Source organism: Ornithorhynchus anatinus, chromosome 21, assembly GCF_004115215.2.
Source record: "Ornithorhynchus anatinus isolate Pmale09 chromosome 21, mOrnAna1.pri.v4, whole genome shotgun sequence".
Lineage (NCBI taxonomy): Eukaryota > Metazoa > Chordata > Mammalia > Monotremata > Ornithorhynchidae > Ornithorhynchus > Ornithorhynchus anatinus.
The window spans coordinates 18805877-18824487 of record NC_041748.1 but is presented as its reverse complement, the minus strand read 5'-3'; the positions used below and the strand labels follow the sequence as shown (position 1 = coordinate 18824487).

The 18611-nt window shown below is 45.9% G+C and overlaps 1 protein-coding gene across 2 annotated transcripts in view; it reads right to left on the bottom strand.

Moving 5' to 3' along the window:
* TTC28 (tetratricopeptide repeat domain 28) overlaps nt 1–18611 on the bottom strand; it is a 441985-nt gene that overhangs the window by 307329 nt on the left and 116045 nt on the right. The gene's annotated exons all lie outside the window — the stretch shown is intronic.

Sequence of the window (18611 nt, the reverse complement as noted above, 5' to 3'; positions counted from 1 at the left end):
TACAGAAGGAATTGTTGTCTTGTGAATTGTAATGTCTCACAGCGGGGATAAAACAGCACCACTTACTGTGGGACACTCTGAAGATCAACACGTAAACAATCTAAAATTCCTGATCTAATAGCAATTTCTTTATTATAAGATTAGTCTAGAACACAAATATGACACATAATAAATGGGGCATTTATTCAGCTCTTAGTATATGCCAAGCATTGTACTAAGCACTGGGGCTGATACAAAATCATCACGTCAATCAATCAATTGTATTTACTACGCACTTACTATGTGCCAAATTAAACACTTGGGAGAGTAAAATACAACAGAGTTAGCAGACACCTTCTCTGTCCACAATGAGCTTACAGTCTAGCGGGCAAACTCATGGCCTCTGTCCCAAATAGGGATGATATGGTCCATGGTGATGGGGAACAAAAAGGGGGAAGCTTGATGGAGGAGGTTGGATTTTAGTAGAGATTTGAAGGTAGGGAGAGCTACTATGAGAAGCAGCATGCCCTAGTAGATAGACCTCGGCCTGGGAGTCAGAAGGACCTTGAGTTCTAATCTTGGCTCTTAATAATAATAATGTTGGTATTTATTAAGCGCTTACTATGTGCAGAGCACTGTTCTAAGCGCTGGGGTAGACACAAGGGAATCAGGTTGTCCCACGTGGGGCTCACAGTCTTGATCCCCATTTTCCAGATGAGGTAACTGAGGCACCGAGAAGTGAAGTGACTTGCCCACAGTCACACAGCTGACAAGTGGCAGAGCCGAGATTTGAACCCATGACCTTCCACTCTTCCACTTGTCTGCTGTGTGACCCTGGTCAAGTTACTTCACTTCTCTGGGCCTCACTTCCCTCATCTGTTAAATGCGGATTAAGACTGAGAGACCCACGTGGGATTGCAATTGTGCCAATCCGATTACCTTGTATCAACCCCACACTTAGAATGATGTCTGGCATATAGTAAGCACTTAAATACAATTATACATATTTGGTATATGTACACACACACACACACACACACGTCATTCCTGCCTCCCGTCTCTCCCCACTCCAGTCCATACTTCCCTCTGTTACCCATATTATTTTCCTATGAAAACATTTAGGCCATTGTCTCCCCCCGTCCTCAAGAACCTCCAGCAATTGCTCACCCACCTTGGCATAAATCAGAAACTCCTTACCATGAGCTTTTAAGCCCTCCATCACCTTGCCCACTCCTACCTATCCGATGTGAGGAGGGAGGAAGGGAGGGTATTCCAAGCCAGGGGAACAGTGTGAGCGAGAGGAGGAAGGCAGGAGAGTTGAGAGTGAAGTACACTCGAAGGTTGAGGAGGGCCAAGGAGGAGGCCAAGGAGGCCAAGAGTTAGGGAAAAGGAGATGAAGGGGGCCGAACTAATCGGGCCAGACTAACTGTGCACAATTTTCATTTGATGCAGAGAGACCCGGGAAACCTGGGGAAGAGTCTTGAAGAGAGGGGCAATGTGGGCTGAAGAATGCTTGGATTTCTACTTCATCCAGCATTGCTTTAATAATAATAATGATGATGATGATAGCATTTGTTAAGCACTTACTAAGTGCCAAGCACTGTTCTAAGCACTAGGGGAGATACAACGTAATCAGGTTGTCCCTGGTGGGGTTCACAATCTTAATCCCTATATTTTACAGATGAGATAACTGAGGCATAGAGAAGTTAAGTGATTTGCCCAAAGTCACACAGCTGACAAGTGGCGGAGCCAGGATTAGAACCCATGACCTCTGACTCCCAAGCCTGTGCTCCTTTTCATTCAATAGTATTTATTGAGCGCTTACTATGTGCAGAGCACTGTACTAAGCGCTTGGGATGAACAAGTCGGCAACAGATAGAGACAGTCCCTGCCATTTGACGGGCTTACAGTCTAATCGGGGGAGATGGACAGACAAGAAACAATGGCAATAAATTCCTTCCACTATATCACGTTGCCTTGATAAACAATGTGTGCACTGGGAAGCAGAATTCCATAACAGCCTTGGGCTCAGGGTTGCTGAGAAGAATTATCGGAAGGGAGTTAGGAGGTGCAATGAAAAAAGTGGGGCCCATTACATAGATTTCCTCAGACCTATCATCTGTTCATAGCATCATATTGCTTCTGTGAAGCTGTGAAGCTGATCGCAGTAAACTTCAACTCTTCTGCACTGCCTCCAATCAGTCGAACGATGGAATTTATTGAGCACTTACTATGTGCATGGTATTGTAACAAGCACTTGGGAGAGTACAACAGAATTATTAGAAACGCTCCCAACGCATAACGAGCATACTAGGATGTAGTCATCCATAGAGAGCAACTCTGTAAATCATTGCCTTTAAAACTTTTGATAATGCTCTTGGCTCGCGGAGTTGAAAAAGTCTATCAGAGGATCAGAATCAAATTCTTCTAACACCAGGGTTCGAGCCCCTTGATGCATAATCCACCAGGCCTGTAATAATAATTATGGTATTTATTAAGTGCTTATTATGTGCCAAGCCCTCTTCTAAGCACTGGGGTAGATACAAGTTAATCAGGTCGGTCAAAGTCCCCTGTCCCACATTGGGCTCACACTCTTAATCCCCTTGTAACAGATGAGGTCACTGAGGCCCAGAGAAGTGAAGTGACTTGCCCTAGGTCATACAGCAGACATGAGGTGGAGTCTGGATTAGAACCCAGGTCCTTCTGACTCTCTGCCCCTTGCTCTAGCTACTAAGCCATGCTGCTTTTAATGAATAACACAGCACTTCTTTCCTCTTTGGTGATAAGGAAAGGGTCAACTGGCCAATCAGTCAATACCATTAATAGAACATCTACTTGTGCCGAGCAGTGGACTAATCCCTTGAGGGAGTACAGAACAATTAGTATCAATCAATCGGTCAATCGATTGTATTTATTGAGCTCTTACTGTGGGCTTGGGAAAGTACAATATACAACAGAGTGGGTAGACACCATCCCAGCCCACGAGGAGCTCCCAGACACTAAAATAAATTACAGATATAAAAGTTTAAAGTGGATATGTTGAAGATTTAGTGCTTAAGTAACAGGACACCTAAGGTACATACAGAAGTGCTATCGGTGGTGTGAAAGCACTTAAGTAAGAAAAGGTCCCTTCAACTTGGAAATCCAAAATATAAGGGGGTCTTAAACATGAATTATGGGAATCACTTTAATGGGGGACAATTATTTGATGGGGGACAGTCTCCTGACTGCCTTCTCTACCCTAGAGACCTCCTCCCTGCAAATCTATCCTGCTCCCCCAGAGACCTCGGATCTTTTGAGCCCATCCAATTTTCTCCATTTATCACACCACACTGAGCCTCCATACCTCAAATGCCTTCTGCTGATGATCAAATTGACGCCTTCGATACCATCCTCTCTACTGAACTTGACCCACCAGCTCCCCATCCCTTCAACGATCTCATACCTCAAACCCACAGCCCTGGTTCAACTCCACAGTCCACTTCCTAAGCTCCTGTGCACAAGCCGCAGAGCGCTGCTGGCAGGAATCGAGACATCAGACCGACTTTGGCCACCTCAAGTTCAACCTTCCGTGCTTTATCTCTGCCCTCTTCTCTGCCTGGCAAAATGATTTCTCCAACCTTACTGATACTCATGTCATTTGCCCGAGTTGTTTCAGATGTTTAACTCCCTCCTGAAACCCCCTGTCCCCTGACCTTCCCCATCCCTTGCCCCTAATCACTTACTTTATTGAGAAAATTGACACTATCAGGTGTGATCTCCCTAAAAGCCCCCCCTGCTCTTTAGCCCCTCTCTCCTGCTGCCCCTTCTTCAACTCTCCCATCTTTCCCAACAGTATCTCAAGAGGAGATCTCCTGCTTTCTTTCAAAATCCACTCCCTCCAGCTGTGCATTTGATCCCAACCCTTTGCACCTTATCAAAACACTCACTACCTTCTTCTTTCCTCCCTGACCGCTGCCTTCAACTGTTCACTCTCCAATAGTTTTTTCCCCCACTGCTTTCAAAATGCTCATGTCTTCCTTATTCTAAAAAAAACCCTCCCTTGACCCCACAGCTCCTTCCAGTTATCTCCCCATCTCCCTCTTACCATTCTTCTCCAAACTCTTTGAGTGAGTTGTCTATACCCACTGCTTCAAGTTCCTTTCCTCCAGTTCTCTTAGACACTTTCTATCTGGTTTCCATCCCCTTCACTCCACCAGAAACCACCCTCTCAGAGGTCACAAATGATCTCCTTCTTGCCACATCCAACAGCCTCTACTCCATCCTAATCCTTCTCGACCATTCGATTGCCTTCAACAGTGTTGACCACTCCTTCTCCTGGCAACGTTATCCAACCTTGGCTTCAATGACACTGTTGTCTCCTGGTTTTCCTCATCTCTCTGGCTACTCATTCACACTCTCCTTCATGGGCTCCTCCTCTGCCTCCCACACCCTACCTGCTGGTGTCCTTCAAGGATCAGTTCCGGATCCCCTTTTATTCTCCATCTACACCCTCTTCCTTGGAGAACTCATTTGTTTCCATGGCTTCAACTACCATGTCTAATCAATCAATCCTATGAATTGAGCACTTACTATGTGCAGAGCACTGTATTATGCACTTGGGAGAGTACAATCCCATGGAATTAGCAGCAAGATAGACCTCTTTGGGGATGATTCCCAAATCTTCATCTCCAGCCCTCATCTCTTTCCCTTTCTGTAGTCTCGCATTTCCTTCTGCTTTCAAGATATCTCTACTTGGATGCCCTTCTGTCAACTCAAGCTTAACATGTCCAAAACAGAACTCCTTATCTTCCCACCCAAACTCTCTCCCCCCTTGACTTTGCCATTACTATAGACAGCACCATCATGCTTCCTGTCTCACGAGCCTGTAACCTTGGCTTAATCCTTGACTCCACTCTCTCATTCAACCCATATATTCAATTCATCACTAAATCCTGTCAGTTCAACCTTCACAACCTTGATAAAATCCGTCCTTTCTTCTCTATCCAAGGAAAGTCTCCGTTCCACATGAGGCTCACAATCTTAATCCTCATTTTACTAATCTGGTAGCTCAGGCACAGATAAGTGAAGTGATTTGCCCAAGGTGTCACAGCAGACAAGTAGCAGAGCTGCAATTAGAACCCAGATCCTTCTGACTTCAGGTCATGCTGCATCCTCTTAGAGCATGTCGCTTCTCTTCATAAAGCCACATAGGAATGCTAATGCATAAACTAATAACCAGCTACTATCCCTCTTCAGGGTGGAGGGGTGGAGGAGGGAAGAATCAAGTTAATTACTTTTTCATAAGCAAACAGGCCGATTAACCAGGAACTGGCAACTCTTTGGACTGGAGGGTCACTTCACTTGTTTGATTACACGATTGAGGGGCACACGCAAAAATATTTGGTATTTAATTTGTAATAGGAGAGGGGCTGAGATTTTGACAACTGGCAAATCTCCTGCTGCTGCTGCTCAAGTTTTTACTGGCTGTCATCCTCAAAAGTGTGTGTGTGTGTGAGTGTGTGTGGGGTGTGTGTGTGTGTGTGTGTGTGTGTGTGTGTGTGTGATGGGGGGAGGGTCCTCAAGAGGGGATTTGAGAGAGCAGCTGAACTTCTCCACCCATTGAATTCTATATCCTTTAACCATTTCCAATTTAGTTCCATGTTGACCCAGGGCAATCGGCTTCATCTCCTCCTCTCCAGACTTTCAAATTCACTGATGCTGGCAAACATGAGCATGGCAACAGGAAGAGAAAAAGGCTAAAACTCCAGGGAACTTGTAGCCCTAAGCTAGGAAAGCAGAACTCATTCCTATGGATGGGCTGCTTATGCAGTTGGGCCTCCAATGTAAGGCCATACTTTTCAAAAGCTGCACAGAACTAAATAACAAAAAGAATAAAAACGATTCAAAATGTGGTACATTTTCATCAAGTAAATAAAAAATTTCAATTATTGAATAGATCTCTATTAATTTCTAGTAGATGCAATGTTAGTAGGTGAGGCTTTCTTGGGAAGAGTCCAAGATTTAGAGAAGGAAAGAGACGAAGAGAAGTGAAAATAGATGACAGTGACAGAGGCAGATGGATTGAAAGAAGATGAAACGGGAGACTGAGACACAAAAACACATACACCGATTTACCCACCCACTCCTCACCCCCACACACAAACTCTCAAAAACTCTCTCCCACAACCTGTGCGTGCGTTGTCTTTCTCTCCTTTTTACTTTCTTTTTCTTTCTCTCTCTCTCTCTCTCCCCCTTCCTCCCCTTCAGTCATCAGTAACCAGAGAGAGATGCATAAGAGACTGCCAATCCCCTGACTCTGCCAACAGCCTGCACTTCTTCTAGGCAGGAGAACCCATCTATCGCTGATTCTGCAGCTGCTGCCCAGAGCAGGTGCCAGGGTTTCTCGGAGAGGTGAGAGGAAAGCACCTCCACTGGGTCTTTCTTCTGCTTCCTCCCTGCTGCCACGAGGAGGTCACCCAAACCCTGACAAAAAGCCTTGGGCTGGATGCGTCCCTCCTACCACGAAGTGTAAGTAACCGAGAACTTTCTAAGCAATCAGTTCGCACATGCTCTGACCCCCTCTGATCCTAAGTGTTGAAGGACTACCCATCCGAGTTTGGGGAACTTGAAAGAATGGGGGGAAGGACCGAGACCACTGTCCAACAGTAGTCCCAATAAATACAATTATCCCTCCAAATAACATAACACAAGCTCACCAATAGCCTCTGATTTTCAACCTACCACCTTAAAGCAGTGTGGCCTAGTGAAAAGAGCTCAGGATTCGGAGTCAGAGGACCTGGGTACTAATCCCAACTCTGCCCCATGTCTGCTGTGTGACCTTGGGTAAGTCACTTCACTTCTCTGGGCCTAAATTAACTGCTCTGTAAAATGGGGATTAAGACTGTGAGCCCTGTTTGGGACAGGGACTGTGTCCAAAGTGATTAGCTTAGTACAGTGTCTTGCAGAGAGTAGGTGCTTAATATATACCATTACCAAAAAAAAAAATCAGACTTAGAATTCTGTTCTTAGACGTTTATCAAATGTGGGAACTGATGAAGTTGCTCTGTTCTTTCCAAACTTTCCAAGTAGAGTTATTTTAATCATTTTTAATGACACAACCACATTTAATATTTATATAAGTTAAAAGAAATGGAAATAATTAATGAACACAAGGGAATAATCGATCAATCATTGGTATTTGCTGAGCGCTGACTGTTTGCAGAGCATCCAATAAGGGCTTAAGAGAGTACAATACAACCGAATTAGCAAAAACGTTCCCTGCCCATAACGAGCTTAGAGTCTAGAGGGGGAGACGAATATTAATATAAAGAATTTATAATGTGGAATTTTAAAATATGTACATAAGTGCTGTGAGGTTGGGGTGAATATCAGATTAATTTAAAAAAAATAGTCAAATAGGTGAAGAGTATGGGCTTGGAAGTCAGAGGACCTGGGTTCTAATCCTGACTCTGCCATGTTTCTGCTGGGTGACCTCGGGCAAGTCACTTAACTTCCCTATGCCTCGGTCACCTCAACTAAAATAGGAACTGATGATGATGGTATTTGTTAAAGCGTTTAATATGTGCCAAGCACTGTTCTAAGCACTGACCCTTAATCCTGCCTATTTAGACTGTGAGCCTCATGCTGGGCAGGGATCATGTCCAACCTGATTAACTTGTATCATCCCCAGTCCTTAGAATAGTGCTTGCCATATAATAAGTACTTAACGAGTACCATCAATCAAATAAATATGAGTACTGAGGTGGCTGAAAAAATGAGCCGAATAGGAAGCTGGGGAGATTAACGAAGAGGGTGGGGGACAAAATACTGTACTGGATGGACCAACAATCTAGCCAAATAATGGCAAAAGGATTGGCCAGGCCCAATTAAGGAACAGTCTAATAGATTAAATTCTGGAAGCTCAGAAATTGCTTCAACAGAAGCTCTCCTGAAGCCCTTGGGAGACAGGGATCCTGTCTTTTTCTTTTTTTATATGATATTTGTTAAGCTCTTGCTATGCGGCACACTGTACGGAGAGCTGGGGTGGATGCAAGATCATCAGATTGGGCACAGTCAGTGTCCCACATGGGGCTCACAATCTTAAACCCCATTTTACAGATGAGGTAAATAAGGCAGAAAAGCAAAGTGACTCTCTCTAGACTGTGAGCTTGTAGTGGGCAGGGAATGTGTCTATCAACTTGGTTACACTGAACTCTCCCAAGCACTTTGAACAGTGCTCTGCACACAATAAGTGCTCAATAAATATGACAGATTGACTGGCTGACCCCAGGTCACACAACAGACAAGTAGTGGACCCAGGATAAGAACCCAGGTGCTCTGACTCCCAGGCCTGGACTCTTTTCATTAGGCCACGCTGCTTCCCAGTTTTCCGTGCTGTCTTTCATCTCTTGTATTCTTCTAAGCACTTAGTACATGGTACCCTACACCCAGTAGATGCTCAATGAACACTATGGATGAACTAAATGATTGTCGAACCTATCTGAACAATAACTCACTAAAATCATTTACAGAGTGGGGAGGTGGAAATTCCACTGCAGCTTTTTTTCAAGGAAAGAATAAGCAAAAACACCCTGGCTGGTTTTCTCATTCACCTATCTAGAGACAGCGGGCGGGGCCAATTGCCTCTCTCCTAGTCCCCTCCCAGCTCTGGGATTCTTGGGTTCACTCTGCACCTTTTCCCGGCTGCACGACAAGTGTCAAAAGGGTTCAAAGGGAAGAAGAGGTATGTCCAAACTGCAAGTCTGCTGTGTCGCTTTAAATGCTGCGTTCGTCTAATTCAAATTTAGAGAAAGGGCCTGGATTATTTGGTTATTTCTTATTCAAAAGGCAATTGCATGTATCGCCTAGGGTTTATGTTTATTGCATTTAAACATGGGAATTGCATTTGCCTCCTTCACTGCATTGTAGCTTTTGCATATTTTATGGGCAAATGCTGAAACAAAGGCCAATCCAGGTGCATCTGATCAGAAAGGATTCCAGAAAAATTCATTCCGCAATCTGACCGGAGACTATTCCAAATGGCCAGAGGCGATTTTCAGCTATTACAGCTAACTCTCAAGTTATCTGCGGCAGGGAGGACCATGAGTAGCATGGATTATTTAAATCAACAGATAATCTAAGAACATCACTTCAACCGATATTTTCTATTTTCTCTTGCGTTCCCCTGCCAAAATCTATGACTAGAACGACTAACAAGAAGCAAAACTGACTGCAGCTTGGTTTCATATTCATTTTTCTCCTAACTTTCAGGAGAGGTATCAATGACCAGTAAAATACCCACAAGATGAGTAAAGCAGTAGGGGTGGGGAAGAAGATGACAAAAAAGCTTGAGAAAAAAAAAAACAGATCGGATGATCCATCCTAAATAACCAAATCCTGATTAAAGAGTGATCTTTTCTAGAGTGCTGCTGTGAACGTTAAGATGTGCTCAAAATGGAAGAGGACGCCAAAACCAAAGGCAACATCTGAATGACCGCCCAGCTCCCTTAACGCCCATCTCCTTCTCACTGTCTGACCCACCGTCGGATACTGGCAGCTCGACGTGGGATCAGTCCAGGCGGGTGGGCACTGGTTCTAAAAGCACTGGTTCTCTGCTGGCCTGGTGGACAGAATATGGGCCTAGTGGATCGAGCTCAGGCCTGAGAGTCAGAAGGACCTGGGTTCCTCTGGGCCTCCGTTCCCTCATCTGTAAAATGGGAATGAAGCCTGTGAGCCCCACGTGGGACAGGGACTCTGTTCAAACTGATTAGCTTGGCTCTACCCCAGCACTTAGCAGAATGCCTGGCACTTAGTAAGCGCTTAACAAATAATACAATTATTATCATTACTAGATAATGCAAAATGAAGGATGATGGTAGTTAGGCCCCATCTAGGAGGACAGCAGGTGGTGTCAGCTCTGTTCAAGGGGATCAGACACAGCCACTACAATGGATGCAAACGGTGATCTTCTGGGAGAAGATTAAAGGAAACAAACTCCCAACAGGTGAGCTTTTTAGAAATCTGCAGCAAGTAGGTAAGCCACAGAGTAGATCTCATACGATCTTTTATAGGCATACAGTAAGGTGCATCTTGTTATCCCACTATAAAATGTGGTGGATGAGGATAACGATAGTTGAGGTATCTGTTAAGCACTTATGAAGAGACTGAGTACCAATGTGGTTATGAGAATAGATGCAGTCACTGCCCCACATGGGGCTCACAATCCCCATTTTACAGGTGAGGAAACTGAAGCGAGAGACATTTCTGACTTACCTGAGGTCACACGGCAAGTAAATGATGGAACCGGGACTAGAGCCCAGGTCTCCTCACTCCTGTGAAGCAGCTTAGTGGACAGAAGCAGGTTAGTGGATATAGCTAGGGCCTGGGAGTCAGAAGGACCTGGGTTCTAATCCCAGCTCCGCCACATGTCTGCTGTGTGACCTTGGGCAAGTCACTTCACTTCCCTGGGCCTCGGTTCCCTCACCTGCAAAACGGGGATGAAGACCGTGAGCCCCAAATGGGACAGGGACTGTGTCCAACCTCATTAACTTGTATCCACCCCAGTGCTTAGAACAGTGCCTGACATAGTAAGCGCTGAATACCAAATTATTATTCTATTAATCATTATCCTGGTCCTGTGTTCTTTCCATGAGGCCACATAACCCCAAGCCCCACACTCCTTCCTTTTAGTGCCATGTTCTTTTCCCTACGCCCCGGATTAGGAGAGAATTCTAGGGGCAATTAATTTTATTATAACAATTATTAATGTGAAACCTCCTGCAATGTCCCAGTACCAAACACCCCTATTTGTTTGATCAGCCCTGCCTTGGATTAGTAGAGATGCTTGAGAATGAACTGTTCCCAAGAGACCCTGGAGTGTGAAGAATGTCCTCAAAAGGGGTTTCTTCTAGTTCTCTCCCAGTGTCTATGAATTATTTTAGTGCAAAGCTGTTCCAGGAAAACATTATTATACATCAGCCTTCCCAATCAATTTCTAAGGCGCCGCTATAGCTTCTTTTGGCCAGAAAACCATATTTCTTTTTAACTCATTTGGTATAAAAGAGCACATTTTGGTAGATCAGTAAAATATTGCTCCTTTAATATCTGATATGAAACTCCTGCAATAATTGGATAGCTCAGCTTTCAAATAACTCGATTTTCCCCCAATTAAAAAAATAAATGGACCATTTTCTTCTTGGATTTTTTTTTTAAATACAGGAAAAACCAGGGATTCAAAATGCACAATTTTGTGAAAACAGTTCGGCAGCCCAAAATGCAAAATTAAACACAGGACTAGTACCTCACCATCCATCTTTCGACCAATCTATTTTTATAATATCCCCCAGGAAAAAGAAATCACCTAAGGTCCCAGATTTGTGTATTAAAAGTGGCGAATATAGCAAGTTGTATGCACAGCACATGATTCTCAAACTGCATTCTCCACTTATCTTATTTGACATAGCCCTATTAATGATCTTTTATTATGTCTGTACAGCAATATTACACTGTTTAAGCAGTGAAAAGATCTAATCACCACCAACTCTCTCTGGAGTTTTGAGCACAGACTTGTTTGCACGATGTTATTTGATACTAATCCTCGGATTTTAAAGGACCTAGATCTTCCCTGTATGTAAACATACATATAATCTGTGAGAGGATTATTTTAATCAGCTTTATATCTGAAAACTCAGGATGCAAATTAATGGAATGTAACATCGCCCCTTGCCTTTAGAGTAACACATGGCAATAACATCAAAATAATTTGCTAGCCTGCCCAATCATTTAAGTTCTACAATACTCAATCCAGAATCTAAGCACGGGAGAACAGGATACATAAAAAGACATAAACCGGGAGAATTTCTCTTAAAAAAGAATCAAAGAACTCCAACTTGAAGAAACGGTTCCAATTACCAAAAACCAACCCTAGATAGTCATATCTTTCCATTAACCCTCCCAGCTTCTCGGGATCCGTCCTTCATTCATGCTGCAAACACCCAGCTCAATGGAGTTGGAGAAACCATCACTACGGGAGCTCATTACTGATGATCCTGTCTCGCATTTAATGTTAAGTAAGGCTGGTAGGTGACAATGATGAAACCATTCGAGAGGCTGGATGTGACATCTGTCGCCCAGTCCGAGTCTGCCAGACATTTCAAATGCTAAAAAAAGGATCATGTTTGTTTTGGGGAGTTTTTTTATGGTGTTTATTAAACACTATGTGTCAAACACTGTTCTAGGCACTGGAGCAGGTACGAGTTAATTAGGTAGTCCCGCCAGGGGTTCATGGTATAAGTAGGAGGGAGACAAGGTATCCCCGTTTTATGGTTGAGGACACGTAGGCCCGGAGAAGTGAAGTGACTTACCCAAGGTCACCCGGGAAGCAGTCGGCAGGGCCGGGATTAGAACCTAAGTCCTCTGACTCCCAGGCCTGTGGTCTCTCCACTAGGCAGGTTGCTTCTAAGCAACCCTGTGGTATAGTCAGGTTAGGCTGGAGGTCGGGGTAGCCGAAGGAAACAGTTTCATGCCACCCTGCAGCACAACTCTGCACCATAAAGGGAAGCTGCGATCTACTGAGACAACAGAGGCATAAGGTCACAGACTAAAATGGAAAGAGGTGTTTAATCCCCATTTCAGAGAGGAGGAAACTGAGGTACAGGAAAGTGAAATGACTTGCCCAAGGTCCCAAAAAAGACAAGTGATGGAACTTGGGTTGGAATTCAGGTTTCCTGACTTCCGGTCTTGTGTTCTTCTCACTGAGATATCCTGCTCTCTAGAACTTTATAATCTAAAGGGGGAGATGGACCCAAAGGTATATTACAAATCAGAGGAAGTAATAGAATCCATGTGATAGATACATAAGTGCTTCAGGGGTCCTGAGGACTTCGATGCTTGGATGGCGAGCAAGTGCTGATGTGGAAGTTAGGGGATACGGAGATGGAGAGATTGGGAATGAGTCACGGAAGGCTTCTTGGAGGAGATGTGATTTCAGAGGGTCTGAAGATGGAGAGAGCTGTAGTTTGTCATATTCGGAGGAAGAGGGAGTTCCAGGCAAAGGGGGAGGGTGTAAGCAAGGGATCAACAGTGGGTGAGATGCGAAGGAGAGAGCTGATGGACTAGGTGTCCCATTGAGCAAAAACTCATAGAAAAGCTTTGAGTCCAAAGGACAGTTACAAACAATAATGTTGATCATATGTATATATATACACACACAGACACACATTCACACAGGTATACTCATTTATACTTAGGTTTATATTCATTTATATATATAAATATATATACATAGATAGATATACTGTTATATAAATAGAGGCAATCACAAAGTTTGTCTTTACACTTAAGAAATGCTAAAAGTGTTGTTGCACAAAAATATGCAAATACATATGCATTATAAATGCTTTTTTTGTTTCTGGCTGAATTTCCCTCTCCCCTGTGTGTGAAGTCTAAAGCAACTATGAGTAAGTGACCTTCAGACTGAGTTTTTGCTCCTTTCTTGTGTGTGGGCATCACTGAGCAATTTTGATGGTGGGTATTTGCTTCATCATTTGGATCATTATTAAATGCAGAAAAAACAGTAATCTCACCAGTCATCATTATGTGTTACATGGGAATCATAAAAATAAAAGCTAAAATGAAATCTGAGATGCGTAAAATTTAAACCTGAATTTACCCAATAAAAAAAGATAATTACACTTTAAATTATATATTTTAAACACCTAGAAAATGCATTCCCCTCATGTTCTATTGTGAAGTTTTCACAGTTGCTAGAAGATAGGAAGCAATGGATCTTGGAGGAAGTTTGACCCTGGCTCATCTTTTTAATATGAGGCTAATGATGAATGGTTTTAAGTTGAGAACACCTAGGGAAATAAGAACTTCATAAAATTCATGAAAAATGAAATTTTCAATGAGACAAAGGGAAAATGGATTGTTTTGTTGCTGGCCACATTTGAGAACAACTGATATAGGAGCTTCATATTTTCGCTGAGCAATTTGGAACAATATTTCACCCGGCTTTCTGCATCCATCTTCCACGAGGATCTGTCCATGACGGCTGCTGGAAACTGCCAGAGGGGCAGCCACAACTGACAAGGGAGCCAGAGATCGCAAGGGGTCCAGTGAACACAATATAACAAAGAAGCAACTCCAAGTAGCACACACCAAAGAGAGGGAGTCTTGGGGGGAGAGGGGGAATGAGAAGCAGTGTGGCTTAATGGAAAGACCATGGGCTTGGGAGTCAGAGGACATGGGTTCTAATACCAGCTCTGCCGCTTGTCTACTGTGTGTCCTTGGGTAAGCCATGTAACTTCTCTGTGCCTCAGTTACCTCATCTGTAAAATGGGGATTAAGACCGTGAGCCCCACGGGGGACACCCTGATTACCTTGTACCTACCCCAGTGCTTGGCACAGAGTAAGCGCTTAAAAAGTACCATAATTATAATCATTATGTGTGTGTGTGCGTATATACATATACATATATATATGAAACCACAAATGTACTATTATTGAAATGCACAGATCTAAAATCTGCACACATTTAAGATCCTCTGTCAATGCAGAGACATGACAACGTATCTTGGTACCCAGGACAATCAATCAAACCCAGGGCAATCAATCAATCAATCAATCAATAGCATTCATCGAGTACCTGAGTGCAGAGCATGGTACTAACCACAAGAGACAAAGGAATTAATAATGTTGGTATTTGTTAAGCGCTTACTATGTGCTGAGCACTGTTCTAAGCGCTGGGGTAGACATAGGGGAATCAGGTTGTCCCTCGTGGGGCTCACAGTCTTAATCCCCATTTTACAGATGAGGGAACTGAGGCACAGAGAAGTTAAGTGACTTGCCCACAGTCACACAGCCGACAAGTGGCAGAGCTGGGATTCGAACTCATGAGCCCTGACTCCAAAGCCCATGCTCTTTCCACTGAGCCACGCTGCTTCTCCAGATTAGAATCCAGATCTCTGCCCTCAAGGAACTTGCAATCTAGCAGCAGGTTCCACTTACTTGTAGACAGGGTCTCTGGGAACAGAACTACATTTGCCGATTAAGTATATTCTAAACAGTTAACTTTGGGATCCTGCATTAACCACACAGAACGCTACTTGAGTTCAGATCGGTCCGACGGCAATCTGAGACTCCTTTATTGAAAACCAGAAAAATGAAAAATCTACCTGTTACTTGGTTGCAAGGATTCTAGATTTTTGATCTTGTTGCAAATATATATATATATATACACATATATGTATGTGTGTAATAAACGAAAGAAACAAGGAGAGAGAAAAGACAAAAGGCCAGCATCCAACTATCCCAGGCAAAGACTAGGTCTGTTAGTATGTATATATATATAGTATAGTAGTTTATATATATATATATATACATATATATATATATAGTATGTAGTGTATGTATATATATATATATAAAAACACATCGGGGATACTCATTGGCTCCCTAAAACTCTTCCACTCACTTGAGGATTTTCTGACCAATCACCATGTGTCCCGCCCAAGCAGCAGAAGCAGTCTAAGCATGTTTAATGACCTAACCAAGTCAACTCAGTCACTCTGGCCCTCCACACACACAGGGGGAGTCGCACAGCACCCCACATGGCTGAAAGGCTATTTAGGGGGCAGGGACTCCAAGATACCCAGATGCCATGATGGTGATTCCACTGCGCAAATATGGGGGTGGGGTAGGGTGGGGAGGAGGATCCAAATTTTATTCCTCACCTTCTCGTGTGAGGTTTGTGACCGGAGGTTGACTGAGGTACAAACAGGGTGGGAAGGGAAGCCCTCCCGCCCCTAGTCCTTTCTGGCCTGCGGGCAGTCCGACGTTGGTAGACGTGGAGCCCGTGACAACTTCACCTTCATCCCCAGACCAGCGAAGGGTAGCTCCGACAACATCTGAAAAGAGCGAGTGGGGTCCCCGAAATCGACCGCTGGGCGGGACCAACGGAGTCCGATTATAAATGATTGCCGCTTGAGGTTTTGGCCTGGATCGGTTGGCTCGCTTCGCTACCATTGCACTGATGCCCAACCAACAGAGATCACTTTTCATTTGCAGGGTAAATTATTTTCTTGAAACAGTTTAGCAAAACGCATGGCATGTGACCGAACCACTCCCAGTGTGTTAGAACAAATTCCCAGGCAGCAACTGTGGCAAAGACCACGTGAACACTCTGGCCAGGAGAACAGGCTAAACCTAATCTCCCCAAGGACTTTCACCGGATCTCTGCTAGAATGACCATCAGGTCCCTTCCCAAGAAGCTTCCACCCGGGAATGAAAGTCACGCTTTAGAGCACCACCTTCAGCCAACCAATCTGACATTTAAGAGCTCGTGTTCACCTTCCTACATCTTCCTACCTACCTCCCATCGAATCTAATTAGGATTCCTAGAATATTAGAAACGTGGACCAGCGACCCAGATGTCGGTGCCGAGAAGAAACCCGACCTTCTGGAATTGCAATCTGAGCATCGCCAGAATGAGTAAGTACTGCAGAGTGAATCCCGACACTGGAAACGGAATCTTCCAGAGTCGACGAGTCCACTTGACTGCCAAGAATAATACTATGGCGGTTCAGTCAATACTTCTGTAACCAGCACCCAGAGGGGTTTCTAGAGTCATAACCACGGGAGTTGCTGCACGTCGGGTAAAATAAGAAAAGCAGACCTTTCGTCTTAAAGATACCCTTCCAGCAATGCAGGAGACGTATATTAAAGGGGAAAGGATCGTGCTTCCAAAATGGGCAGAAGCTTCCCAAATTTCTGCCCTCGGGATCTTTTCCCCCCTCCCTCTTGACTCTAATCCAATCCAAGAAAAATTCAGGTACATCCTCATTCTCTTACAATTCAGAGAGCACCAATCTCGCCCAGACGTTGAAGGTTGTCAGAGTTGTCTCTGAAATAGCAAGCAAACAAGTCTGTCGTGTGGCCTTGGGCACTCCACTTCCCTGGGCCTCAGTTCCCTCATCTGCAAAATGGGGATGAAGACCGTGAGCCTTATGCAGGTCGGAGCCGGTGTCCAAACTGAAGAGCCTGATATCTACCCCGGAGTTTAGTGCGGTGTCTGGCACCTAGTAAGCACTTACCCGATCTCTTTAAGTGTCTGAAAGATGACAGCTAGCATATGGGAGAATCCGCACACGGGACAGGGATGGAGAAGACAACTAAGTCAAGGTGGGCCAATCTCCTCGCATAGAAGAATGGGATGGGGAGACTTCAGTTCCCCAGGGTACCCCGGGATCGGGTTCGTTCCCGAATCTAGCCAGAGGACAGAGCCCCATCTCCTCTCCTGGCTTTGACACGAGGATTCCGATTTCTGCCCAGGGGGAAAAGCATCTCGCAGTCACCCAGAAAGCAGGGGCCGGTCGGGCCGATTGGAGCAGATGATTGTCGCCGACGAGGCTGCCGGCGGGCCGGGCCTGGGACTGGAGGAGGAGGAGGGAGAGAGGGAAGAAGGCTTCCAAGAGAGGAGTTTGCTCTATTTTCCCGGGGAGGAATGTCAATAAAAACGGCTGCCAGAAGAGTGTTGTTGCGTGGAGCGGCGGTGCCGGGCCGGTTGCCCCCTCCCCGCGCCCCCGGCCCACTTGGGCACCAGGCCGGCCGCTGGGCCTGGGCAGGGACCGGCCCAAAACCTTCGCCGCCCCGCTTTTGCCAACGGCATTTCTGGGACCGACAGCCCTTTATTTGGACAGAGCCGTTGGGTGGCTTTAGTTTTTATTCCCCCTTTTTCTCCCCCCCCCCCCAAAAGTCTGTTCCCAACAAAGGAGCCATATTAGGCAATAGCGTGGCTGCCCCCGTCCCCCGCGGGGCGGCTGCGGGCGGGCCCCTCTCCCTCCCCTGTCCCCCGTGTCGCCGGGTCCCCGGGCCCCGTGCGGGGGCTCCGGTTGTGCGGGTACGGGCCGCCCCCCAGCGGGGTCCTGGAGGAGCCGCCGACAGCCGCATTAACCCCTTAGGGGAGAGGGGTGCCCGCCCACCTGCGGGAGAGGTCGAGGCCCGGGACCCCGGCTCGGGCCGCCCGTAAGGACCGGCCGGACGGTCATCCCCCTTGCCCCTCTCCCTCCAGTCCCGACGGGGGGGGGGGGGTCCCTTACCTTCTTCCGGGGCTGCCATTTCATCATATTTGTGCAGGCGTTTCGGGGGGCATCAAGGGTCCGGCTGGGGGCTGGGGGCACCGGGCCGGCGGCCGCGGGTCATGCTGCCGCCCCCACCCCCTGCCCGGCCCGGCCCAGCCCGCCGCCCGCCGAGGCTCCTGCCCCGGGGGCCCGGAGCCCAGCACGGGGCACCCACGGGGCACCCACGGGACCCTCCCCTCCTGCTCCTTAGTTGTCGGAGAGGCGGCTGCAAAATGCCATCGGAAAGGAAAAAAAAAAAAACAAGAGCCAAAAAACAAGGGAAAGAAAAAAGGCCAAAAGCTTTCCCCTTAGGGCGTCCCGGGGGTGACCACGAGAACTCCACGGCGGGGCATTCTCCGGCTGGGCACCGGACACCGGGGGGCTGGGGAGGGGGGCCGGGCTCACTCTCCTCCTTCAAGGCAGGGGCAGGAAAACGGAGCCGCTCTTTTCCCAGCTGCAGATGCAAGAGCTGCAAAAACTGCAAGAGCAACGAGAGCTGCAAGCGCAACAAGAGCTGCAAGAGCAACCAGA